The 26,914-nt window shown below is 46.2% G+C and overlaps 1 protein-coding gene across 4 annotated transcripts in view; it reads right to left on the bottom strand.

The window, feature by feature from the left end:
* FUT8 (fucosyltransferase 8) overlaps window positions 1-26,914 on the bottom strand; it is a 733,753-nt gene that overhangs the window by 366,425 nt on the left and 340,414 nt on the right. The gene's annotated exons all lie outside the window — the stretch shown is intronic.

The following is a 26,914-nucleotide window of genomic DNA, read 5'->3' as shown; positions in this document are numbered from 1 at the left end:
ATGATTCTGGGGTACTCACATAAACCATTCACTGTTGCGAACAAATTGTAAAATAACAATCACGTTATATGAAAACAAAAATCCCCATTTCAATTATGTGTGATGGGAGAAAAAGTGAGGCGATAAGAAGACCTACTATCCCCTCTGAAATTATTGATCCCTCCTTAGATGTACGCAAGGGGAGTGACAAGATGAACAAGAACGGAATGCATCACAAATAAATTGATTTTTTCGCTACAGCAGTACAACTGGATGCCTTTGGGAAGCGAACGTCTACCAGAAATGAATTTCACAGTCGGGAGACCACGGAATCCTCCGCTGTCAAGTATCACTCTGGCTGGACAACATCAATAGTTCATAAAGGATTGACTCCAACAGACAAGACATACATGGCTTACTGGTGGTGCATAAAAAGTCAAACATTGCACTTCCCTTCCTGCAGATCAGAAGCATTTCTGGAGAGTTAAGCCTTGCTGGTAATGGTAAGGCAACGAGCTGCCATCGTAGCCCTCAATGTCAAAGTTTTTCAGCACAATGACCGCCCATTAATTTCATGGGAGCTGAAGAGGAATTGTATTTTCTTCCTTCTTACGCATGATATTCTGATCCCTAAACTTGAGTTCTGAACCCATGCCAGTAGTATATAGGAAAGTGTCCTATTTTGGGGGCCAGATAAAAACACTTCCCATTTCACAGACAGGGGAATTACTTATCTGAAAATGATTCCTATCTCATTTTTTAAAAATGCAATAAGGGTACCCTGTTTCATACATTAGGCTTGCAGCATTAGGTTCAATGTGAACATATTTCCTTGCAAACAGTTCACACAGGATTACAGCAAGGCTAAACTAGTATGTTACTTGTTCCATTCACAGTGTTCTATTAAACTGCAACAAATAATTTCAAGGTATGTGTTGGAAGGTGGTTTGTTAGTAGGTGCAGGTAGGTACCTACAGCTATTAAGAACATCACAAATACAGTCCAGTCAAGACTCAATAAATTAGTTCATGCTCAGCACGTGGTTGCTTAGCTCAAGAGCAGACATAATTAACTTAGGAGACAGGTGTGTAAAGCATTTAAAAACACCAATAACAGTAAATAAGTGAGACACAACAGAAAATAAAGATTCAACGCCAATTTCTAAAAATAGGATATATTTTTACGATTAAAATGACACCAAAACGACAAATAACCAATATAGGTAACCGGAAATATGAATGTTTAAAGATTGGATGTTTTCTAGTGCCTTAAAGCCAAAAACTCCAACTTGGAACATCTGGTTGCGTTTGACCCGGACGGTTGACCGAGATGGAGTGCAGGTCGAATACGATAAGATGAGTGCTAAAGTCCGGTAAAGTTTTTACCTTCTGACTCAGTTACTTTTTTGGAGCTTTATCTTTCGACATCGAGCAAGGATCATCATCAGGCCGGGTAGCAGTTCAATGATGGTGGCTTGCTTTATGGCAAGGCCTCTGTGAAATCCTGGCGGTCTCATCGACCGTGAAAATCTCAGGCTGAGTTGCGGTTCGATGTCCCCGGCTTGATTCTTGACGACAGGTCGGTCAACTTAAGGAGCTTTTTGTCAAAAATACTCCGAATGGTCTCACACTTCTAAATCTTTTTCCAGAAGGTCCTTTTGGGGTCTTGAAGTGTCCATAAGACCAATCCAAGGGTAGAAGCTCTGAGTTGCTCCTTGGGAAGTTGGGACATAAAGACCCACAATGCACCTGGCTAAAGCCTTCAAAGACCAGGTGAAGCTGGTCATCTGGGTTCTTATTACAGATGATGCAGGTAGGACTCTTTTAACCTATTGCTTTCAGGGAGTTCACTCCTTAAACTTCCAGAGCCAAGCAAAGTCCTTCTTTTGGTGAAGCATAAAGTGTGCAGCAGGTGCAGTCCTCTTGGTGCAGACCAGGGGTTCAGCAGGGCAGTTCTCCTTCTTGTTTCTTCCAGGCAGGGATCTTATTTGCTGAACAGCTCTCCTGTATTTCTTCAGGTTTCTGGGCTGGCAAGCCGGGAGGCACCCCATACCATGTGTGGCATATTTTTGTCCCAGAAAGCACTGTTCACAAAAATCAAAAATGTAGAAAATCTCTCCTGGAGGTTCAGGTCTGGTTAAGCCAACCCACAGGTATAGCTACTTTTCCCTAGCACTGCTCTCCCAGCCCCTCTCATAATTCAATTACTGGGGCTCCCATCTGGCTGGGGGGCAGGATGTAGGGGTGGGGCTGGTTCCTTTCCCGTCTTTCAGACCAGTTAGCTACCCAGCCCACTTTCTGTCCTAGCATCTGCTGCTGCAGATCTCCTCCCACTAGATGTCCCCTTAGTTTCAGTTCAGGTCACTTCACACCTCCCTGAGCAGCTCAGCCTGTCAAAGTCTGGCCAATCAGAAGAAGCTGATACAGGGCTGAATTAGGAACTGTAGGAAGCAGTTCTATGACTTCTTTCCTACAATAGTTATAATTAATCTAACCGTGGCAAGTTGTTGGGTTTATTACAACTATTAATTTGACACTTTGAATTGTTTTAGCTCACTCTTGTCAAAAGATAGACTTTATTAATGTTAGCCTATGGAGCTAATGTACAGCAATCCGAAAAATTAAGTTGCCAGTTATTTCCTCACCAGGGCATATAAAACATATTTCAGAATGTGCCAGATTATTTTAACATGGCATCCTACCCTTGGGGCACCTAGGACAGACCTTAGGGGTGACTTTTATGTAACAAACATTTGCAATGCAATAGGTCTCGCATTTACGAGAGTTTAAGCTTTTGGCATTGTAAATAACAGAAGCTTAAATTCTCTCAAAAGCGAGACCTACTGTATTGCAAATATTTTTTGTTTACAAGCGCCCTATGCTGTGATTCTACATTGAGGCCAGGCCCCTTTCTTTAGAAAAGCCGTGTCTAAAGAAAGGTCAGCGGCTGCTATTAAAGTGCAGTATGGAGCACTTTTACCAAAAAAAAGCATTTGTTTGTCAAGGCTCGTCTAAAGAAAGGGCTGTGGCCCCTATTAATGTGAAGGCGCGGCATGGAGCGCTTGAAAGCAACCAAAAGTGAACTAGTAAAAAATTAGAAAAAAACATGCGGGCGACTGTGCAGTGGGGGAAGGGGGCAAGGAACGGAGCATACTTCAAACTTATAGCGGAGTTACTAAAAAACAGTTTTCGCGAATAAACAGCGCCCACTTCGCAAAGCGTTTGAGCAGGAGATGGGGGGGGGCGCATATTTATAGCCAAAGGCCATTAAATGAAAGCATGCATAGCGCACTGCAAATACCCCCCACAAAAAAGTCTGCCATTGCAAAAACTGGTGTGCCTTCCGTGATCTTAACATTCATTACCATTAAAGAAAATAGTGCTCAACGACCAGATCAAGCAGACCGTGTAAGAACACAAGTAAAAAGTCCAGTCGTTATGGGAGATTACAAATACAGACAAACTGGTACCAAGGAGAGACTAGTAAGCCTATTCACGAATGAAAAGCAACAATTTTGAAAGGACTGTAACAGGAGCCAATTGAAAAGATGGGCGAGAAATGGGCGGAGCTTTTATTCCATTCCTCAACACAGCACTCCTCGCAGAGCAGCGCATGCACTGCCCAGGCTCGACCTAAAAATAAGGTAGGTTAAGACTTTAACTCCAAAGTCAAATTAGGACATAGTTTTATTTTAATAGCAGCCTGCAAGTCAGGGCTGGTTTTTAAAATACCAGCAGGCACCACAGCAGTGCACACTTAAGTGCATTAAATCTATTGGGCCTTTAAACCTAGATGCCCTACCATATGCAAGGGATACTTGGGTAGGTTGCCAGTACCAACTGTAATTACACCAAATTACTAAATACCTTTTAAGCAGAGCCTTGGGCCTGGTCAGGAGAGCCCAGGGCTCAATCAGAGACAGTAAGCACCAGTCAGTCAAAAAATGGGGGTGATCAGGCAAAAAGGATAACTTTTTCACAGTATAAATCTAAACTCCAGAACAGATACTCAAATACTGAGCAGTGTGACTCCAACATAGAGAGTGAACTGGAAAGTGGAGATGTCCTTTAGAGAAATGCTGTGGGAATGGGAGTAATTCTGTTTTATTCCGCTTCTGAACTTTGCTCAAGGATAAAGTCATCTGGAAAGTACACAAAAGAAAAACTGGATGTACGTCACTATATCATGGTTGAAATGCAGACCTATAAATCCTCACTCAACTAAAATGAAAACAAAACACTCGGCCTCCTGTCACCCAGCCCGCATATTCTATATTTACCCTCACTCCCAAATATACAACAGGATCTGGGATGAGGACTTGGCACAGGGAGGGCGCCATCAGCCTCCTTATGGTCTTAGACCCAATTGTCATGGATCCACCCTGTGGCATTACTTAAAAACTTCAGAGTGAACGATCCCACGGGCGCCCGCGCAGCTGTGCCGTTTCATAGAAGGGAAGGCTTCTCATCACTGAACCATGAGCTCCAACATAGGCATTGTGTGCTCACCGTCACTTGTGAAGACTTTAGGGCCCCCTCTTTCAAATACGTTACAAGTGGTTTATTTTGTCCTACCATAACTCCAGAAGGTATAGCTCACCAAGCTACCAGTCATCAGGCCGGTAATTTCAGTAGGCCACGCCCTAAATGAAGGTGTAGTTCTTAAGCAACGTGACCTGCCAGTGTCGGCTATTCATTACATGCTGCAGCACGCTTCAACTTAGGTATCAAGAAATTTGACCACATTTCCCCTGCCCTGCCAACCCTCTAATAACTCCCCACTGAAGAGCAGACCCAATTCAAAATTGCTTGCATTACCCACAGAGCGCTGCTAACCGAGAAACTGAAAATCCCTGGCACAAATAGAGGTTCTAGAAATGCCCAATCCCTGCTCTTGGTACCCCCCCACTTTTAGTCGAGAAAGATACATGAACCAGTCTTTCTCTGGTAGCGCCACTAGAATCACAAATTTGCTAGCATTCGCGACAAGAATTTGCAATTCTATTAAGGACACGGAGGCGAGGATTATGCTTCTCAATCTTTACTAGAAGCTCACAGCAGCCAATGAAAATGCTTGCTTTTCATACAATATAAAGTTAAACTACATATCCCATCATGTCTCACACATAGGCACGCCCCCCTAGTCCATAAGAGGCCTCAGCCTGCCGCCATCTTCCTCTTTCTTTCGGCGAACAGCTCCAACGAAAACGTGGATTAACTCCTCAACTCTTCCAACGGGAAGAAACAACATCATCAGGCGAAATATCCTGGCCTCCTTTGAGCCTCAGTCGCTCTTTTTATCAGAATCTGAAAGAAAGGATATGAGACCGTAACCACCGTAACCATTGGGTGGGCAAGCATTTATATACACATATACATGCCGGGTGGGATAATCCTCGCCTCCGTGTCCTTAATAGAATTGCAAATTCTTGTCGCGAATGCTAGCAAATTTGTGATTCTATGGCAGGACCGGAGGCTTCAGATTATGCTAGTTTAACGCTTATTAAAGACTACAGAGGTAATATCCCCCACCGGCTCATAATAAAACGTTTTGAAGGTCGATATTGACGACCAATCTGCACAATGCAATATATCATGAATTCTGGAACCCAACATGAACGACTTCGATGCCGTGGCACTCCTGACAGAATGCGCACCAAAATGGTGATGTCAATGCCTGCTTCACTCATAGCCTAGCGAAGCCATCTGGCAATGGTGGCCGCAGCCACTGCTTTGAAAGGCCTTCGTAACGCGATCAAGAGCTGCGAACAGCCCTGAGGCCTAATAGCCGCAGTACATTCCTCATAGTCATTAGACATTGTACAACACACAACTTTTCATTCTCCTGAAATGCATTATAAGAAACATGTGTAGATAATGTCTGAGTGCGCCTAACAATCTGAAAAAGAAACTCCTTCCGGAGAAAATACTCTACCTGTTACGTCCAGCGCCCGTACATCCGATGATCTCCTGCGAGCCTAGAGATAAAGTAACATGGCCAGCTTGGCCGACAACTGCTTTCTTGGATAGAAGCGAATTCGCTGGCCATCTGACAAAAAGGTCTAAAACCCGAGTAACGTCCCGCAAACCGGAATATATCGGTCTAGGAGGATGTCCCACTCTAATGCCTGCCAGCAATATGCAAACGACCGGGTGCATACCAATCGGCCTCCCATCCAGCTGGACATGGCCAGCCGAAATGGCAGATCTGAAGTTGTTGACCGACCTATAGGCCAAACCCTGTGATGCCTCATCCGTCAGGAATTTTAGCATATGGGGTAATTCGGCCCCCACGGGATCCAGATATCGTTCCACGCACCAAACCACCCAACCTTTCCAGGCCGAGGAATAACGTTTCCTCGTGGAAGGTGCCCAGGCCTGCTTGATGAAATCTGCAGCCTAGCTCAAATCCCTGGCACTTGCCACTGTTGCTTGAAAAGCCACCAGGCCATCAGCCGAAGTCTACCTTCCGCTACCAGAGTGTGCCTCTCCTGAGGAGGGCCCAGCAACAACGTCATCGACTCCGGGAGGAGTCTGGGCAGGTCGCAGCGCCACAGCCTCAGCTTGTGGAACCAAGATTGCGACGTCCACCAAGGCGTCATCATGACCACCTCTGCGTTCCGCCTGAACACCTGCGGCATCGCTCTGGGGATCAGCAAGAAGGGGGGAAAAAGCATATTGCACCCCCTGAGACCAGTCCTGGAGAAAAGCGTCCGTCGCGTGCGCCAACGGATCCGGCCTCCAACCGCAGAAGCGAGGGATTCGGAACGGCAGACTTGACGTGAATAGATCCGTCTCGAACGGACCCCAAATCCCCTCTAGTCACCTGAACATCCTCGGGATCAACTTCCAGTCGCTGAAGTCCCTGAGGTACCTCGGGTACCAATCTGCTACCTGAGTGGACTTACCCGGGAGACATTCCGCAATGACCGATATCTGGTCGCGAAGGCAGTAATGCCAAAGTCCTTGGCCATCTGCACAAGCATGGACGACCTCGTGCCTCCCAACTTGTTGATGCATCCCCCTGCCGGGACATTCTCCAGACGCAGGAGGAGACAACAGGCTGTCTGCTTCAGGGACCACGTTCTCACCGCGAACGACCCCGCGAGCAGCTCCAGACAGGTGCTATGAAAGGAAAGTTCTTCCGGGGACAATCTCCCACCTGTGGAGATGTCGCCACCACGCGCGCCTCAGCCCCCCAACGGCTGGTGTCGGATTCTATCGTGATATCCGGAAGGCAACCTAAGATCGCTCGGCCGTTCCAAGCGTCGACGTGTCCCAACCACCATTGCAATTCTGTCCTCATCTCCTGCGTGAGGGGAATGCTGTCCGAATACGAGAGACCCTTCTGAAGATGTCTGATCTTCAACTGCTGCAGGGCCCTGTAATGCAACGGGCCCGGAAAATCGTCTGAACTGAGGACGCTAGAATCCCTACCATCCTTGTCAGGGCCCCGAGGGAGACAGTGTGGCTGTTTAACAGATTCCTGAACTCCCTCTTTAGATCCTTCAGCTTGTCCTTCGGAAGGCACAACTGGGCTATCACCGATTTCACCGTGAACCCTAGGAAATCCATAACCTGAGAGGGAATCATGACCGACTTCTTGGAGCTTATCACAAACTCAGATCCTGCAAAAAAGGCATGGCCAGCTGGAGGTGCCGCAAAAGAGTCCGCTGGCACTGGACCACTATCAGAATACCGTCTAGGTATATAATGAGGCGAATACCCCTCTCTCGGAGATACGCCACTACCGGCTCCGTCACTGTGGGGAAGCACCAAGGAGCCGAGGAAAGCCCGAACGGCAGAACCAAATCTTCGTACCATTGGTTCCTCCACCTGAACTGCAGAAACCTGTGATGGGGGGGGGAAAAATCGGAATAGAGAGATAAGCGCATGCCTGACTGAACAGGACGTGAGTAAAACTCCCAGTAAAAGCCTTGAACCGTCTGCAAGACCCAGGCGTCCAGTGTAAGTCCACCGAATTGGTATCCGGTCTCGCCGAACCTCCTACGGGAGGGGTAGAAGGTCCCTCCACGGGTGGAGTCAACGTCCTTTCTGCCCCTTCCGAAATCGCCTCTATGGGAAAAACACCCTGGTTCAAGCGCGTTTGATGCCCGATTGGGCATTGTCCAGTGCCGTAAAGGTACCTACGTACTTGGAGGCATACTTGACGAACCTGTCATCAAACAGAAGGCCCTCTGCAAGGGTCCCGGCTCCGCGTCCGCGAGCCCTGTTAGATTGGAATCCAGTTCCATGAGCAACGACTTTCTCCCCTCCGCCGAAACGGCACAATTAGCGTTGCCTAAAAGGCAGATGGCTCTTTGGGCCTATCCGGCAAGCAGGTCTGAAATCATGATGACAGAGGTCCCTTTGGCCACTAAGGCCATCTCCAAGATCTTAGCCATGGGGCCGACGGCATCCAGCATCTTGTCCTGACACCCTACCAAGCCCTGTCAAAGCCTGTCATAGGATCCTTCGTGAACTTCTCCAGAAAGGTGAGAAGGTTGGGGTCTGTCTCCGGCGTTTCCGCCACTTGATACGGGATGCCGGGTCTAGGGCATTCCGACCGCAAACGATTCCGCACTACCCTGGGGAAACCCATGCGTAAATGCACATGAATATAGGCTGTCACTGCCGTAGGCGGCGCCCAGTCCTGTGACCTGGGATGTACTATTGCTGTCGGGACAATGGTAAAGGGGGTAGGAGCCGGCGCAAGGCTCTTGGGCCGCGCCGATTATGCTTTCTTAGGAGGGTTGCGATCCTCATAGTCGGCTGAATCCGTGCTGGTACCAGTGTCCGTGTCTGTGTCAGTATCATGGACCCTACGCTCAGCGGAGGTCTAGCCCCCTGTGTATGAAAACAGTCCGCCATAGCCGGCAAGGTAGCTAAGGCCTGCGAGAGAGGCCAAGTGGCAGCGACACCCGAAGGATGACCCGAGGCTGAAGCCTCGTCTCTCTTTGTCCACGGTTTGGTGAAGCCATGTCGCTTGGCGAAACCCACTAGTTGTCGTCATATGGGACGAAGGGCTGAAGCGAGTGCCTGCTGCACCGTCTGTGGGACCGTAGTCCCCATCGCCCTATTAACGGAGGACTGGACCGAGGCGTCCAAGGCACTAACCAAGTTGTCCCCCAAGGCAGCCGACTGCCTGGTCTCAAAGTTCTCCTCCTCATTATAATCCTCTTTACACTGTTCATCTGACAGCTTGATGTATACTCACACCATAGGTTGCTGACACCTAGGGTCAGGCACAAGGAGGGTCAAGGGGGGGGTCAGCCCACACAGCACACTAAACCTCTACAACCATCAACCCCCTCAGCCAAGCTGTAATCAAAATGGGTCAGGGACCCAGGCCTCCACAATACCTCGAGCGTGTGCGCACTCCAAACGGCCTTTTTCTTGTATTTACAACCTCACCAGGCGATACAGAGGCAGAGGGACACCTTCCTAACTACTCCGAGTGCAAATCGTAATTGAAACTAACTTCGCGGGTCGCGCCGCGACGTGCAGCCCAAACGCGACTGAATTCTACCAAAAGGCAGCCCAAATTCAGCGCGTTTGGGCGCCCGCCGCGGCCGAGAGCCACCCGGCCTGTACCAGCGTCAGCAGCGATTAGGGATGCCAGCTGCGCATGCGCTAGACGCGCGCTCGTCGTGGGGAAACACCGGGATCAAGACACACAGGCTCAAATGAATTAAGGCGTCCGTCTGCCTCCGGTCAGTGACCGAAGCTACCCTCGCACCGCCTAGGCGCGCTCTCTGCCACAATCGAGGAAAACAAAGAACAGAAACGGCGGGCGCCGAAGCGGCCCGCCGAAGCACCGCTACTCCCTTTAAACAGTCAATCACCCTAAGGCATACAATACCGATAAAACAGTGCTCAATACCGTAATAATCATATAGTAATCACAATACCGGTAAAAACAGTGCTCAATACCGTCACAATCATATAGTAATCATACACATCTAGCGCAAATCACATCAGAGGGAGTAAACGAAGGTGCACTTAGCTCTGTGAGCAGCAAAGAAAGAGGAAGATGGCGGCAGGCTGAGGCCTCTTATGGACTAGGGGGGCGTGCCTATGTGTGAGACATGATGGGATATGTAGTTTAACTTTATATTGTATGAAAAGCAAGCATTTTCATTGGCTGCTGTGAGCTTCTAGTAAAGATTGAGAAGCATAATCTGAAGCCTCCGGTCCTGCCATAGAATCTGGAACTCTCTGCCTCCCTCACTCCGTCTTACCAACTGTCTAGCAACCTTCAAAAAAGGACCGCAAGCTCCTCCTATTTGACAGACATCTTGGTTAATTCACCCTCGACCAGACTTAGGTACTTTCTCCACTGCGCCCTGATCTGACTTCGTGTAACTGCGCATGTCCTCTGCCTAACTGCTGTAAATACTTCTTGTGGTAACTTTGTAGGCATCCACTGATGTAAACGTTTGAGTTTAACCCCTTTGCTGCGGGGCTAATTTCCCCACGGTGCGGGGGGAGGGGTGTAAGCGCGGCGCAGCATTGCTCGTGACGAGACCACGCCGTTATGCTCAAGGTGGAGCTGTGCTCATGGAGGCCTGGTCTCGTCACGACCCCGCCCACTCATTATTTTGCCCGCACAGGTGGGGAATTAACCATGCGTGGGCAAAGCGGCGCCCTTATGACGAGATCAGGCCGTCATGCGCACAGCTCCACTGTGACTCATGATGGCCTGGTCTCGTCATAAGCACACAAGGGCTTAACTACTATTACTGTAACCCGCTTTAACGCTGAATCCTGTGTGCTGTAAAGCGCTCTGATGCCTTTGGGCCATGTCCATGCTATATAGAACTGTAAATAAATTCACACTGTAGGGAACCTCCAGGCAGAAGCAGTCCACTTTGAGATGCTAAGTTAAATGTTCCTCCACTCAAGATGTGAACACGTATCTTACATTTACAAATGTAAAACAACTATCAACTACACACACGTACAATGCTTCTTTGCCTTAAGAAGTAGGATGGCCTAATGCTAAAAAAAAACACTCACCACTGACACCTGCTCTGATCTGACAGGAACCCCAGCAAGGCCAACTCAGCCCCACATCCTCATGAAGTCGATGAAATGAGTACCAGTGAATTGGGCACTGTTACCACAAGAATGTACAGAGTTTACAAACAGCAGATGCCGAAGTAAAGAAACTGCATAAAAAATCATTTGTACTTCTTTCTTGGGGTCTCTCTTTTTTCCTCGAGGCACTTGATTTGGGTAATGGCCCTGAAACAAAACGTCAACTTTCAGCCTTATAGTATTGACACCTGCATAAGTTACTTTGAAAGTGGTCTGAGAAGAAACAAACTTGAAAAAGACCATAAACGGCTTATCCCAAGGAGATCATAGTTTTACGCCAGCAAGTCCTGTATATCAAGTATTACCGTGTTATGTGATGAGGCGACAACGTTTATGAGACAGGAAGAGCGAAACCGGACCAAAAAGACGCCAGGGGTCGGCTGCCAGCACCACGAGGAACCCTCTCTAAAATCCGCTCCGCAGCCTCGGAGCACAGGGAGTTTATGGCGACCTCCAGGTGGCGCCAACACATAAAATAAAAACAAATGACGTCTTGTCAATCACACCGAACGCGAGCGTTCCTTGCACAGTCTCATCTAGTTCAAAAAAACACAAGCTAGTGCCACCCCCCTCCATCCCCCATCAGCGTGGGGAGCGTGTGATGCAGTTCACCTGCGCCAAAGATATTTAAACCTGGAATTAAATGGTGGCATATAAACAAAGTACCTCTTAAACAGAGAACCGTTACCCTATAATCAGGCATACCAACATTTTAGAAACAGAAAGTGGGAGATTTTGAAAAGAAATCCTGGGAATGTATTTTGCCCGTTGACATATACAGAAGCAAATGTAATGTTGGGCCAGGAGCGAGATAAAACAAGCCATTACTGACTGCAATAATCACGAGTCACGCGCTTGAACCGGGTCATGTATTCTTATAATTTGTACTTGTGACACGGCTCTTCGCGGGGTCAGCGGAACTCGTTATGCGTCTCGTGCGGAGTACTTTTGTGCAATGTATGCTAAATAAACCATACAATTTACGTGAATTGATATTAAACTCCGTAAAAAGTATTACTGACGTATTGACGTGTCCAACATGCACATTTGTGGATATCTATTGATTGAGGTGGGCGCCTCCAATGCACTTTTGACACCTTCCGCTTCTTGCATTTATACAACATCCTGTCAGTGAAACTGTAAGTACCAGAATGCAATGTGTTGTTTGGCTAAAACAGAATCGTGTCCAGTTGTCACTCGCGGGAGCACTTGGCAACGATTTATCACCACTCCAACTATATTAGGACAAACAAGATGGCGTGCAACCTCAGACACACACACCCCTGCACTGCACTAAATGCAGCAACAAAGACAATTCTGCCTGCAAACAGGTGCTGCACCGAACTTAGTAGACATACATACGCACAAGTTGCTCCAACTTGACATTTGTTACCAAACACCACCGAAACATGTCGCACACATGCCAAATGATTTGCAGCAAGCCAGCACACCCTTGGAGACCCTTGAATGTACCAAAAACTCACACTTGAAGTGTTCACACCTTTAATCCCACGAACCTCCATTTTAGGCCCAAACAAGCCTGTGTCTTTGCGGAGGTAAAATGCACTTTACAAACGAAAAAACAATGATCAATAAAATAAATTCACTAATGCATCGCAATTAATATATTGACAAGCTTCTAAACCAAAAAAAGCCTCTGCAAAAAAATCATCACATAACTCTAATATCGCATTTAAAATGTGTAAATTTCTTACTTGGCTAACCAGTCACACTATAGTAAAAAAGATTTTCAAAGTTGTACAGACCTGTGAGTGTTAAATGGACCTATTTTCAACAATCAGACATCAAGTTAGCCCGATCCCCTTTTAAATCATGAACTTAATCTTATTCTAGCAGGCGTCACGCACGGTTGTACTACTCATGCGCACATATATGGCTAATTTGTCCTATAAGCAACATTAGTGAGTATGTTTGTTTCGGGCAAATAATCTAGCCTCCCACCTTTTTGCTGCTGAGGGAGCTTCAGCCCTAATCTAGTTTTTAACAATTTGCTCTACTGCTATAATGAATATTTTATGGACAATCACAATTTTATTTTTTTTAGTCAACCCCTCAAAAGTGTTATCTATGATTTACTGGATTAAATAATATATGACTGACAATTTTAGAAAGTCATTCCTGAAACTCATCTCAGGTTACAGTGACCCCGGGGCATTTTTATAACATACGTGTCAGGCCCCTGGTACCTGGGATGCTGCTGTTCCTGCATCGGGGCACGGCTCTCAAACTTGTGCATCTCGAACACCTAGCTTCAAGGTGACCTTGTCAAACCGGAAGAGCGGGAGTTATCCTGACGGTGTTATCTCTAGGTTGTGTTTTTTTTTACATCCAATTATATGTTCAGCAGACAATAAACTTACAGAGGCACCTGGAGGGAAAGTCTTACATTTCAAATAAATATAATTTAACACCTATCTTTAAGATCAGAGCCACCCAGCATAAGTGAAAGGGTGTTTTCACCCCTGTCGCTGAAGGCCTCTAGTATCCAAGGATGGGGTTAGAATTCTGGTAGAATTCTATGGAATAATTTATAAATATACTTCCTAATTTTCACATCTCATTGGTGTTTGGCCCAATCTGAACCTTGCCTCATTAACAATCTTGAAAGTCTTATGTGATTGGCCCAATTGAGTGATTTCAAGAAAGGAATACCTGGTTTAAATGCCAATGTTCAGAGGGACTGCTCCAGGCCAGATTTTCATAATATTCCCATGAGATATATTCACAAGCAGTGGACCTAAATGGGAGTCATTTGCACAACCTCCAGATGCAGTGAAAACCAGCTCTGGGTCTGCTCCTAATGGAGCAGGTCTGTCCAACCCTGGTTACGAGCAATGCTTAGCCCAATCGATAGGCAAGAAGGAGGCTAGAAACATGCATGGTAGGGACAGTTGACCCGAACAGTTCAGCAAACAAGAGAAGGAAAAGCAGCTTGTCCGCAACCACACAGTTAATACCGGCAGGGATAAGCCATAGACTGTGTTGCAACACAGTCTAACGTCACCAAAGAAAGAGCTTTCTCGTGTGTAACCACATAGCTGCAAGCTGACCAGAAGCTGAAGGGTGAGTTTTGCAGTCTTTTTTGCCAACAGCAATTTTTTTAACACAGGCATTTAAAATGAAAACATACACAGAGGACATGGGTGTCCACTATAAAACATCTTCATGATATTGACCACGGTCAATCCTAAATAACTCATCAAAAGCCATTCTTCATCCAAGATGGTCCCACAGTGGCGTTTTTCTTTTCCATTGCATGCGCGTTATATTTTCACCCACCAGATTGACAATGCGGGGGCGGAATATCAGATGCTACCAAGTCTGGGACCCTACAAAGCACGCATCGCCAACAGAAATTGTTGTGAGTTCGACACGCTCAAAAGTAAAAAAGTGTAGAATGTCCTGATGTACGTCTCCCTGTAACACTACCACCCGGTCACATGGAGGCGGAATGCTTTCAATGATCTTAACATGAGCTAGATTCTCTTTCCAGATTTACTCTGTCATTACAGGCCAACCATATATGGAACACAGCTCCCGGTGCCAACAACCCCTCCAACATTTGCAGAAGCCCGTAAACATAGCTTTCAGGCAGTCAACTTGAGATGCAAGTAGCACCTTCGATGATGGTAGGAACACACGTAAACAGGACAAAAGGGCACTACAAATCCAGAATACAAAGAAATGCTAGTTGGCTAAAAAGACAAACATGGTAGAAAGCGAACATGGTGTTGGCCAAAATGGCAGTAACATTAGCAGTATTCCTCTATTTAAGTGGAATCCCAGTGGGTGGTTACCTCACTCCATGTTGTTAGATTCAGTGTAATAGAGGGACAATCTAATGCATTCTGGGTGGTGTGTCTTGGTATGCTTCCATTTAATTATTTTCTGTAACACACCTCAGAGGAATGATTTGAGGGGTAAAAGCTACCAACTAGAACAGTGTCTATGATGGCCACAATAAATGTATGGGGCAGAAGAACACATTTACAAAGTCAATTCCTATTAAAAGGCATTTACAGCATTTGCATAGCTGTCCATCGGTCCCATCTATATATGTGGCCTATCAAGTTCCTGCTCACTACAGTGAAGACAGTTGCCTTTTCGCTTTGTGTGGCTGTTGTGTACGCGCAGCATGCTAAATTCCCCTCACAACTTGGTGTCTTCGTCTTCCGCTTACCTGTGGGATCCCAGCTTATCAATCTCCATGGCAAGGCAAAATTGGATTAGTGCACACGTGGGAACAAGCACATTTAATGAATTGTGGATAACCATTTCACACAGATTTAATTCCATAATGAACAGGTGCCTTTAATTGTTCGCATGCACGCGCGGCAAAATACTGGTAGCCCTGGCAACCACAGCTTAAGATAATTACCCTTCGCTGGGTTAACATAGAAAGGAGAGTCTGGGCAACTTGCAGCCTTGTGGCTTGCTGTCAACATTGGAACCTGCCGGCTTTCCATAAAGTGCCACGTTAAATATTAAGATCCCATTCCCACCCAAGAGGCCGGGGCGGGATATGCGGAGGTAGTCATTGTTTCCAGCTTTTGGACTCAACAAAAATGTAATGATGAGAAAATTATTTGATCTCTCGACCAGATTCAAAACTAATGCATCGAACACGAAACATACAGATTTGTCCCTATCCCCGTTTCTTCTTATTCATAAACACATTCAGCTGCAAATCTGCCTTGTTCCAGGTGAACATAACTATTTTGTTCTTACAGAAACTGAAATCCACTTGCAAATCATCAAGTAATATGAACAATTTCAAGACAGTTCCAGTTTAAATACTGATTTAAACAAATATCAGTTTTCCTATGGAAGACCAGCGGGACATGGATCCTTCGTGCTTGTAAATTTGCTGACCTGCCTCTGTCACAAAGGGCTAGTCTCTGATCACAAATCACACACCTTATGTCCCGCTTTTGAAAATCAGCAAGCTGTTCATCTGATTATCTTTGGGACTTTTCCCTCATTTGCATTGCTTGTTTTTGGCCACTCCCATTTTGCATATGCACATGGGTGGATTTGAATGTCCTGTCCCTTCTCCCCTTACCTTCTTGTTCCATCTGCTCAAATCTGGCACAGGCAAGATAAAAGAAAAATACGCCATTGATTATATCACTATTTGTGTTTGAGAATCAAGTGCTATTTTGTGCATGCACAAAATGTCCTACCTTCTTTCCCTCTTCTTACCTACAAAATTTAGACAGTGCTTACAAACAGACTAACTCCTAGTATTAAAAGCTATGTAAATATTGGACGCTTACATTTACTTTGGTAAACTTTTTCTTCTTCTGAGAACACATATCGTTATGACACTTCCTTGGCTTGTGAACATAAAAACCGTGCCAGCAAAGTGCACATTTGGAAATAGCCTGTTAAACAGCATCTCTATTTTTGGGTGTTTGCTAATTCTGAGAAATTGCTCGCCCAAGCTAAAAATTTGCCATTATTGCTGATTTCAGCAACCTCCTCAATTTGATATGATCGCTTAAACATCCTCCCTCCCTCATGGTCGCCTTTCAAGAATCATTTTTTTCCCCATCTATTAACATACAAGCCGCAAACCCGAAAAGATTAAACATGAAGAATGGGATGCACATGGCGTTGAAACTGAACCAATAAATTATACATTCAAAATCATTTCATATCATTCCAAATTTCAACTCGCTGGGATTAATTACCAGTAAAAATCACTTGAGGCAGTACTACAAACGAAGCTGTGCATCTTTTGGGCCTTATTTACGTTTTGCTTGCTGTGCCATACATTTTAAATCCATGTCTGGTGTCTCAATTCGCATTCGCGGGATCCAGAATATTTAACAGATGACCTTGTAACTAGAGGGGTTATATCAATCTGACCCACTACCTGAAATTAAAATATGCTTCGAAAGAGGATAAAGAGTAATCAATTAAGGGATAAAAGGCACGTCAACCTGAAACACGCGTGGAATGTAAAAGTCATATTTTCATGTTAGATCTCTGGAGCGGTTCCCTTGATCCACAGTCAGACGTCTGCCGCTAACATCAGCAGGGACTCAATGTTTGAACAGTCAGAATTTTGTATCTGATGTGAGTCAGAATTTTGTATCTGAAGTGAGTTAAGAACAAGGGGAAAACTGAACCACCCACAAGGATGGACGGCTTGGCCGCCACTAGCCCAATACATGTCTATGTGTGGTAAAGCAAGTCTAAACTCTTTAGCTTTATAAACTCCCGCAGGTCTTTGAACACTTACACTGTGGCATAAGAAACAAGCATTTACAATGCAATAGGTCTCGCATTACTGAAAGTTTGAGCTATTGGTGTTGCATTTTTATTAGCAACGCCAATAGCTTAAGCATTCATTAATGCGAGACCTATTGCATTGCAAATGCTTGTTTAAAACGTGTGTTAATGTCTATAGTTTGATTAAACTGAGTCATTTATTTACGTTAAAACGCGTGGCTTTTGTCCTCTGGCAACTTCTGTGTGTCTTGTCGCTTTCCAGTAGCTTTATTTGTCCACGGAGTGAGAGAAAGATACTTACAAATATATATGTTTTTAACAAAGCGCAGTCGTGTCAGCGAGTTGCACCCTATAGTAAGTAGCACAATTGAATATATAGTCCAGACAGAAAATAGTGCGTCCTCCCGCACCTCCTTGTTCAATGCCGACGACATTTTTGTTTTTTATTTTCTCGGTGAGCAACTTAGAAGGTTGCAAAATGTCACGGCATTAAAGCAAAGCATCACTTAATTAAACGAAACAAGCGCGCCAAGGAAAAAAGGGTTAATTGGTGAACCTTCCTAAATCCCGGTTGTTCTCTTAGAGCTGCGCTGATGTCACAACCTAAAGCCCTAGTGCACGCAACCCGTTCTGTACCTATTAACCTTTCAGTTCGGGGCCCATTTTAATCGAACTTCCGCAGCGTGCGGCTTTAAAGGGCCCGACAACTATTAACTAAACAGTGAGTAAAGACAGAACGGGTCCAGTGCAGCAGGACTCTGCGTGTCCAGAAAAAGGGGGAGGTGAACGCTGGTTATTTAAAAAACAAGCTGTCGCCTTTGCGCAAATGAAAAATAAAGTGCTTACCAACTAATTGAAGGAGACAGTATAACGCCGCAAGTGAAAGATCCAGTCCTGATGGGGGGTCCCAAAAGGTGGCAAGGCAGTAACAAAGAGGGTCTAAGACGCCTCATTATCAATCAGAAGCCAGCATTTACCATGGACGATGACGCCAGCCAATGAAAACTATGGGCGGGGTTTTCACACCACTTCTAAAACATACCCTAATACAGCATGCCTCACAAAGCGAGCAGCGCTGTAAAATACGCACACACTGCTGTAGGGGTTTAGTTATTTTTATTATATTTCTAGGGAGCGCCGGGGCTGGCTACTTCTGGCTGCAAGCGCCAGAGAAAACTGCATCCTCGCCTCCCACGTCCGGTGACGTGGTTCCGGTTCCGCTCTCCAAACACTAGAGCGCTACCACATCTCCCCCCTTTATGCACAATAAACAAATTTTTAAAAGTCTTACTTCCAGTCCATTTCAAGTCCTTGAATCTCTCAGGTACCTTAATTCTCCGACCTGCTCGAGTTTCCACTCCCTCCAACATTCTCTCTCCGCTTGTAGTCTCTTGTTCTTTTCTCCTTCTCGCACCTTCTGCTTCCACATCCTTGACCTTCTTCTCACTCTCTTCCTTGCCTCTGCTCTTTCCTTCCGTTGCTTCCTTACTAACTCCTTCTCCCACAGCTGTTTGTCCTTCCGTTCCGTTCACTTGCTCTACTTGCCCTTCTCCACTTACTCTTTCTCCATCCTCTACGACGTTCTCCGTTACTTCTACTTCCTCGTCTTCCCATTTCAGTATCTTGCTGCATTTTGCCATTCTGTCCATGGACCAAATCTTACCATCGCTCAGTAGAGCTGATCTTGCATAGGGCTCCAATACCTTGAGGGGAGGTGAAAACTTGCTCTCTCCTTTCTTCTTCATGATGGCTAGCTTCACCCTCACCCAATCACCTTTGTCCAGTTCTGTGCTTTGCGTGTTCCGTCTTCTGTTGTAGTGTGCCGTGTAGACATCCTGGGCTCTCTCCAGATTTTTCCTGACCACCGCCGGTGACCACTTGCTCTGGACAATCAACTTCCTCCATGCTGCATTGTCTTTGGTGAATGCCTCTCTGCCTCTTAAGATCTTGAAGGGGCTGTAGCCCGTGCTACCCGGTGTGATTCGGTATGCCCAAATCATCTTCTCCAGTTCTATTTCCCAATCCTTTCCATCTTCAATGGCGGCCTGTATGGTGCCCATAATCACGCGATTAAAGCGTTCCACCTGGCCATTTCCCGCCGGGTGGTAGATCGGGGTGTGCTTCACTTCAATTCCGTTTCTGTTGGTGAAGGCCGTCCACTTTTCCGAAGTGAACTGGGGTCCATTGTCGCAGGTGATGATCCTCGGGATGCCTTCGCTGACAAAGGTGGTACGCAGAAACTTTATCACCGCTTCAGTATCCACTCGTTCCAAGACTTGTAGCTCGGGCCACTTGGAATACCTATCCACGGCGACCACCACGTACTTTTGCGTGCCCTCCTTGTTCAAGACTGGTCCCATTATGTCCACTGACAACATCTCCCACGGGCCATCTGGAATCGGAAATCTTCCCAGTGGGGGTCTCATCATGCTCTGGGCCTTGTCCGATTTTGCGCAAGACTCGCAAGAGCGCACATGTCTTTCTACTTGCGCGTCAATGGCTGGCCACCAGTAAGCTTGTCTGGCCAAGGCCTTCGTCTTTGTGATGCCCTGGTGACCTTCATGCATTAAGGACATCAACCTTTCCAAAATGTTCCTGGGCGGAACTACTTTGTCCCCTCTGAGTAGGAATATTGGGTTTTCAGCAAGTGACAGTTCCTCTCGGACTTCCCAGTATCTCTTCAGCTCCTCCTTTAAGTGTCTCTTCTCTGGCCAGCCATGTATTACATATCCTTTTACAGCCTCCAAGTCTGTGTCTTCCCTGTACGCTTCTTCCCAGTCCTGGGCGCTTATCACCTCCTCCGTGTCCTGGATGGTGGCTACGACGTATCCTTCCCACTCTTGCCTTTCTTCATTCCTTGCCTCTTCCATGGCCGCTGCCCTACTTAGGAAGTCGGCTACTTTGTTCTGTGGCCCTGGAATGTGCTCAACGTCATAGACATAGTCCAATAGCCTTAGAGTCATCTTGGCAATCCGGGGTGTGGCGTGGTCATGTCCGCTTGATGTCAGGACGCGAACTAAGGGCTTGTGATCGGTTTTCACGAGAAACTTGGCACCCCACAAGTATTGCCTGAATTTTTCCACCGCCCAGACCACTGCCAGCATCTCTTTCTCCACCACACTGAACTTCTCCTCATTGGGCGACAACGAGCGGGAGGCGAAGCTGACTGTCGACATCTCTCCTGACTCCTCTCTCTGCATCAGTACCGCTCCTAGGCCACGGTCACTGGCGTCTGTGGTGAGAACAGACTCTGCTTTGGGGTCAAATCCCTTGAGGGGAATGGCTGTACCCATTTCTCGCTTGAGAGCGTCGAACTCGTCTTGTTCCTCTTTTCCCCACTGAAACCTGTTCTTCTCCTTGAGCAGTTGTCTTATGTAGTGAGTCTTTGTAGCGAAATGAGGGATGAATTTGCTGTAATACTCGGCCATCCCTAGGAATGACCGAACATCTTCCTTCTTCTCCGGAGTGGGTGCTTCCATGATGGCTCTCATGTTTGTTTTTTTCGGAGTTATACCTTGTCCACTCACCTCATGGCCAAGGTATGTGACCGACTGCACTCCCAAATTGCATTTAGTCCACTCAGCAGTCAATCCACTGTCTTGCAGTTTCTGTAGCACCTTGTGAAGTTTCACGTTGTGATCCTGCCTCGACTTCCCCATTACCAGAATGTCATCCTGGAAGAAGAGGACATCCTTCAGGTCTTTTAGGAGTTTATGCATGATTTTCTGGAACACGACCGCGGCGGAAGCTAAACCGAAGGGCATCCTCACGAACTCGTAGCACCCGAAGGGTGTGATGAACGACGTGAGGTGGGTGCACGACGGATGAAGCTTAACCTGATGATAGGCTGATGAGAGGTCCACCGTGGAAAACCATGTGACGTCTTTCGTTTTTGCCAGCATTTCACTGATTCGCGGCAAGGGAAATTTGTCTATGACAATGTTTTTATTTAACTCCCTTAAGTCCACGCAGAGACGTACCTTGCCATTGGGCTTTTGGGCTACAACCAGGGGAGACATCCACTCCGCGCTCTCTATCGCCCTGATGACTCCCTCCTTTTCCAACCTGTCCAGTTCTATTTGTACTGCTTCTCTGCTGCGGAACGGAATGTTCCTCACCTTGTGTACTACTGGTACTGCCCCTTCCTTCAGTTTGATGAGGTGCGTGTACTTGCCCAGCTCGCCAATCTGTCCGTTGAATACTTTGGGATATGTTTTCCTCCACAGCTGCACATCTTCCTTGACCGCCATATCCATGAGTAGAATTTTCTCTATGCCTCCGGGGTTGAGCTGGATCCCCAAAGCCCCTTGGTCCTTCCAACTTAGAACAGACGGGCCTCTCTCTGCGACATATAGCTTACACTGCGCATGGCGACCTCGAAACTCAAACAAAAGCGGGCAGTAGCCCAACATGGGGATCTTTTGTCCAGTGTACGTTACTGGTCTCACATCCATGGGTAGGAGTGTCTCCTTGATCTTTGCCGCAAAGTTGTCTTCCCATACTTGTCTCTGAACAATTGAGATGGGTGCTCCACTGTCCGCGATCATCTCCAACGGTATGCCCCCTATGTGCATGTCGAGACGGGGCCTGTCTGTGTTGGAACCATCCATCTCCAGAACCTGGACATCAATGTACAGGAGTTCTTCCTCTTCACCTTTGTCTTCCTGATCACTGGAATCCTCTCTCTGATCATGGTCAACCAAACGCACTACTGCATTCTTCGGTTTCCTGCGACACACCTTCTCGTAGTGTCCAAAGATGTTGCAGTAGGAACACCTGGCCTTGAAGGCGGGACAAACCTTGTCGTTTCCCAGATGGTTACTGCTTCCACACCTGTAACACTGGGTTTTTCCTGTTCTGTGTGTTTTGCTATCCGCTTGTGATTTAGTGGAGACGTCGGCTCTAGATCCTCCCTGCGACTTCCGCATCTCATTTTGCTTCCACCGATCGTTTCTGTTTGGCGCCATTACTCTACACACTGCTTGCGACTCTTGGGCGTCTCTCTTCGCCGCTTGGGCACATCTTCTCGATAGCTCGGCTTTCTTGACCATCGCCCAGATCTCCTTGAGTGGAGCATCGCCATTCACCCACAATTTTTCCTGTATGTGGGTACTAGAGGTATGCATAATGATTTGATCCCTGATGAGTTCATCGTGCAGTCCTCCAAATTTGCACGTGACTGCCAATTTCCTCAGTGCCACCACGTACTCGTCAACAGATTCGCCGCTCTTCTGTTTCCTCTGGAAGAAGTTAAATCTGTCGATGGCGACACACACCACAGGCCTGTAATGTGCGTCTAGGTCTTCGATGGCGTGATCAAACACCTCCGTATCCGTCGCTGCTCTTTCACCTTTCACTATGGTGTCATAGATCCTGAGCCCTTCTGGACCTAAGTTATGGAGAAGGATTTTCTTTTTCCTCAGACTCGTGAATGCGGTTTCGCCTTCCTCTTCTAGCGCTTCCAGATAGTTGAGGAAGTACCTCTTCCAGTCTTCCCATTTTCTTTCTGGTTCTCCGCTTTTCGTGAGGAATGGGACTAGTTGGGTGAGGGACGTGCTCTGGCTCGCCATGGTTGGAGCTGTCTTCCTGGTCCTAGGTGTGACGACAGTCTTCCTGGAGGGACTCCCTGGGGCGCTTTGATCTCCTTCCTCGTCCTCTTTGTGTTCTCCCTCACTGTCCACTCCCAGTCCACCCTCTGTGGTGCTAGATTTCGTGCTTGAACTGCCTCCTGCCTTCACGGTCAATGGACCTGCAGTCTCCGCCAGCGTGCACCCCTATACTCTGTTTCCAAGGCACTGGTGAGGGCTCACCGTGATATAATGGCTGGGTACCTCTTTTTGTTCCCTCCGGTGTCTTCTGCTGTGTTGCTGTGCCCTCCACCCTCGTGGGGTGTCGTTTTCTGGTGCTGTGACCTTCACAGGGCTGTGGGATGACTGTGAGGCTCCTTCCTGGCTTGTGGCTGTGCAGGTGCCCGTTTTCGCGCCTTTTTCTGTCCTGCCGGCACCTCTGCCGCGCTCCGTTTTGTTTCTCACGCGTTATGCGTGCAACTGCGGGGTCGCGTGATCGGTCGGGTGTCGACCGGGATCCCGCCTCGTCGCCACTGTAAAATACGCGCACACTGCTGTAGGGGTTTAGTTATTTTTATTATATTTCTAGGGAGCGCCGGGGCTGGCTACTTCTGGCTGCAAGCGCCAGAGAAAACTGCATCCTCGCCTCCCACGTCCGGTGACGTGGTTCCGGTTCCGCTCTCCAAACACTAGAGCGCTACCACAAGCGCATGCCTAAATAATTATGCAATTGTATGTGGTTGGTGCTATAAGCTATGGTTTTTATTTCAAAGATTTTAAAAACCCACTACAAGGGTTTTTTAAGATGTTTTTACCATATTTTATGCTTATTTATATATATTACAGAAAGGTTGATAATATTTATTTATTTATTACCGTCTGTTTTATGTAGCATAATTGTAAAGGACCTATGAATTGACTCTTGTTTCATCTACGTAATGATTAAGTATGTTTTTCATGTCTATGCCTATGACGTGGTAACTTTTGTACTTGCACTGTCACTTTAAATATGTGAAGCACTCCACATGTGCGTCATGTGATCAAGGGCACTGTGTTGCCCGAAACGCGTCATGGCGGTGGTGCAGGGCGTTATTTCAAAATAAAATAGCATGCACCAAATCTGGGTCTGCGTCCGTTGTTTGGAGTGGTGAAGAGTGTCACGAAACAGAGAAAGCAGCAAATCGTGCCGAGCTTGCTTCCTCGGCATCCACAGACCCCTCCTTCGTCTTTAGGGTCGGTCGGCAAGGAGCAACTTCCTGGTTCTGTTCCGGGTGTGTTTGGAAACCTCAGAGAAAGGGGAAGCCGCGGCAGCCCCCAGACGCGGCAACAACCCTACGAGTGGATCAAACGACGAAAACACGTATCGGAGGATACATGTGGCGCCGAAAGTATCGACTAAGGTAGGGAAACGCCAAATGTCTGGTGAAGGAGAGTGCGCTATTCAAGCCCGATCATTTAATAAAGGACTTAATAGTTTAAATCCTTAAAGAACTTGCCCACATATTGCACCATGTCAGCTGAGGAGTCGCGAGGCAGCGGCTACAGATATGTTTATTGACTCTCCCAGTAGGGAGACAATAATTGGCATCAAACTCGACTCTGGAACCTATAGCCAACCAAAACGCTAAAGAACTGTTAAAAAAATTGGAGAAGCTTAGTCGAATGGAGCAATCAAAATGGTGGGAGCATAAATCACTCACGCGCTATTTGGAGGTGGGAAGAGTCCCGAGGGGATTAAGAATAATGCTATCCCCAAGTTATGAAAATCCAGACCCCCGAATGCTATCTGAGTGGGCTGAAACAAATTTAGACTCTTCACGACGTTTGTTAGAAATTTTGGTCAAATACGCTGAAAGCGACCGATTAACTCTACAAAACAATATTGAAGAAATTAATGATGAAATTGCTAAGTTGGAACAAACAGAGACAATACAAAAATATAGAAATGAAATGCTTGTCAGATTACAAAAGGAAGAGGATATAATAAAAAAGAGGAAGACCTTTAAGTTTCACCGAGATAAATGGAATTATGAACAGGGAAGTGTGTTCACATTCGCTAGAAAGTTTGATGATGCAAGAATAACTGGCACTGCAAGCGGGATGAGAGAACAGCTACTGAGTACTAGCGGGAATCTCACCATGCAATCGTCTGCATCCGACCTTAGTTCTGCTGTTGACAGCGAGTCAGAATTGGACCAAGCGAGAGGATCAAAGGCGATGGGGTTTCCAAAACGATCCCTGGCGCAGGAGGTCAACTACCTACGCCAGGACAGGCGACAGACCCTCAAGTCCAATGTAAAAAATACAAGTGCAGCAAGAATAGGAACCAAAAACGGAGAGCAAGACGCAGATGCAGCAAAGCCAAACAACAAGAAAAAGGTAAACAAAAGGTTGCCACGGAAATAACGGTGAAAGAAGTAAATTCAAGTACAATAATTAACCTGACAGACATGAAACTTAGCATGGAAGAAACAAAAATGTTGCCTCTTGGTTTGTCATACAGTCCACAAGCGAACTATGACTATGCTAACACCAGGGTTGACGTGTATACATTTGTACGTAAATTGAAGCTGCGCAAGTATCATACATTGCGAGGGGTTAACACAGAAATTCAAGGGCCTGTACAAGTATTACCTGTAGACAATCTCAATGGGTTATCAACACAAGATGGTATGTTATTAAATGATTCGGAGGAATTGCATGCAGAGAACAATACAATCACACAAGGATCTCAGCCGGTGGAAGTGGAAACAAAAGAAAATGTGCGCACTCCATTCAAACCCAAATCGACATTTTGCCCCCTTATGCTGAGAGATAATTGGACTTGTTCAGTGAAAAAGTCACAAAGGAGTTAAAATCACTCTATTACAAAACAATGCACTTAACAAGGAAATTCAACCAACAAAATAATGAATATCACAAACTGGTGAAAAAATTGCAAGCGCAACCAAAGATTATAATTCGCCAATCTGATAAAGGGGGCAATATCGTGTTGTGGCCACATGAACTGTACATGAAGAAGCACTGGGTCAACTAAATAATAGAGATTGTTACAGACGGAGTAATCAATTACAAGTCAATACAGCGCACAATGAATTCTATGGAAAGCTTGTAGCATGGAAGTCAGCAGGTTTGCTTTCTAAAGATGAAGTAAAATTTTTTTTAAACGATCACCCAAAACTTCCAGCTATTTACTTTGTCCCAAAAGTTCACAAATGCATTTCAACGCCTCCTGGTAGGCCCATTATATCGGCCTGCGGTGGTCTGCTGGAGAACACATCACGTTATGTGGACTACTTTCTACAGAACCACGTTAAAAGTCTTCCTTCATACATAAAGGATACAAGTGACTTTTTGAGAAAATTAAGTGGTGTAGAATGGAAAGCGGATCATTTATTGATGACTTTGGATGTTACAACATGGTACACCAGTATTAATCACCGTGATGGCAACAGGGCAGTGGAGTACTATCTGAATACAAGATCTGAGGACATGCATTTGCAAAACAAAATGTTACCTAACATGATTTTAACCTGTCTCGAGAACAATTTCTTTTTATTTAATAACCAGATTTTTAACAAAGTCAGGGGAGTGGCCATGGGGGCCTGTTTGTCGCCCACTTACGCGTGCCTCCATATGGGTTACTGGGAGGAACAGGTCTTAAGAAAGGAATATCTGGAAATTTTAAAGAGTCAGGTTTTATGTTGGTACAGATTTATTGATGACATTTTTCTGATTTGGAGGGGAACAGAAGTAAGTGCTCAGAGTTTTGTGGAATGTATTAACTGTAATTCTTTTAACTTAGGTTTTACAGCACAAATGAGCAGAGAAACTGAATTTTTGGGATGTGGAAGTTTATATTTCAGAAAACAGGGTCAAAACAAAATTGCATAGAAAAGTAACAGCTGGAAACACTATTTTACATGCTACAAGCCATCACCCTGCCCACTTGATTAATAGCATCGCCTATGGGGAGATGCTGTGAATATGCAGGGTATGCAGTGATGATAA

The sequence above is a fragment of the Lissotriton helveticus genome, chromosome 9 (assembly GCF_964261635.1).
Source record: "Lissotriton helveticus chromosome 9, aLisHel1.1, whole genome shotgun sequence".
NCBI classification, from domain to species: Eukaryota; Metazoa; Chordata; class Amphibia; order Caudata; family Salamandridae; genus Lissotriton; species Lissotriton helveticus.
This window is presented reverse-complemented; position numbering and strand designations above follow the sequence as displayed.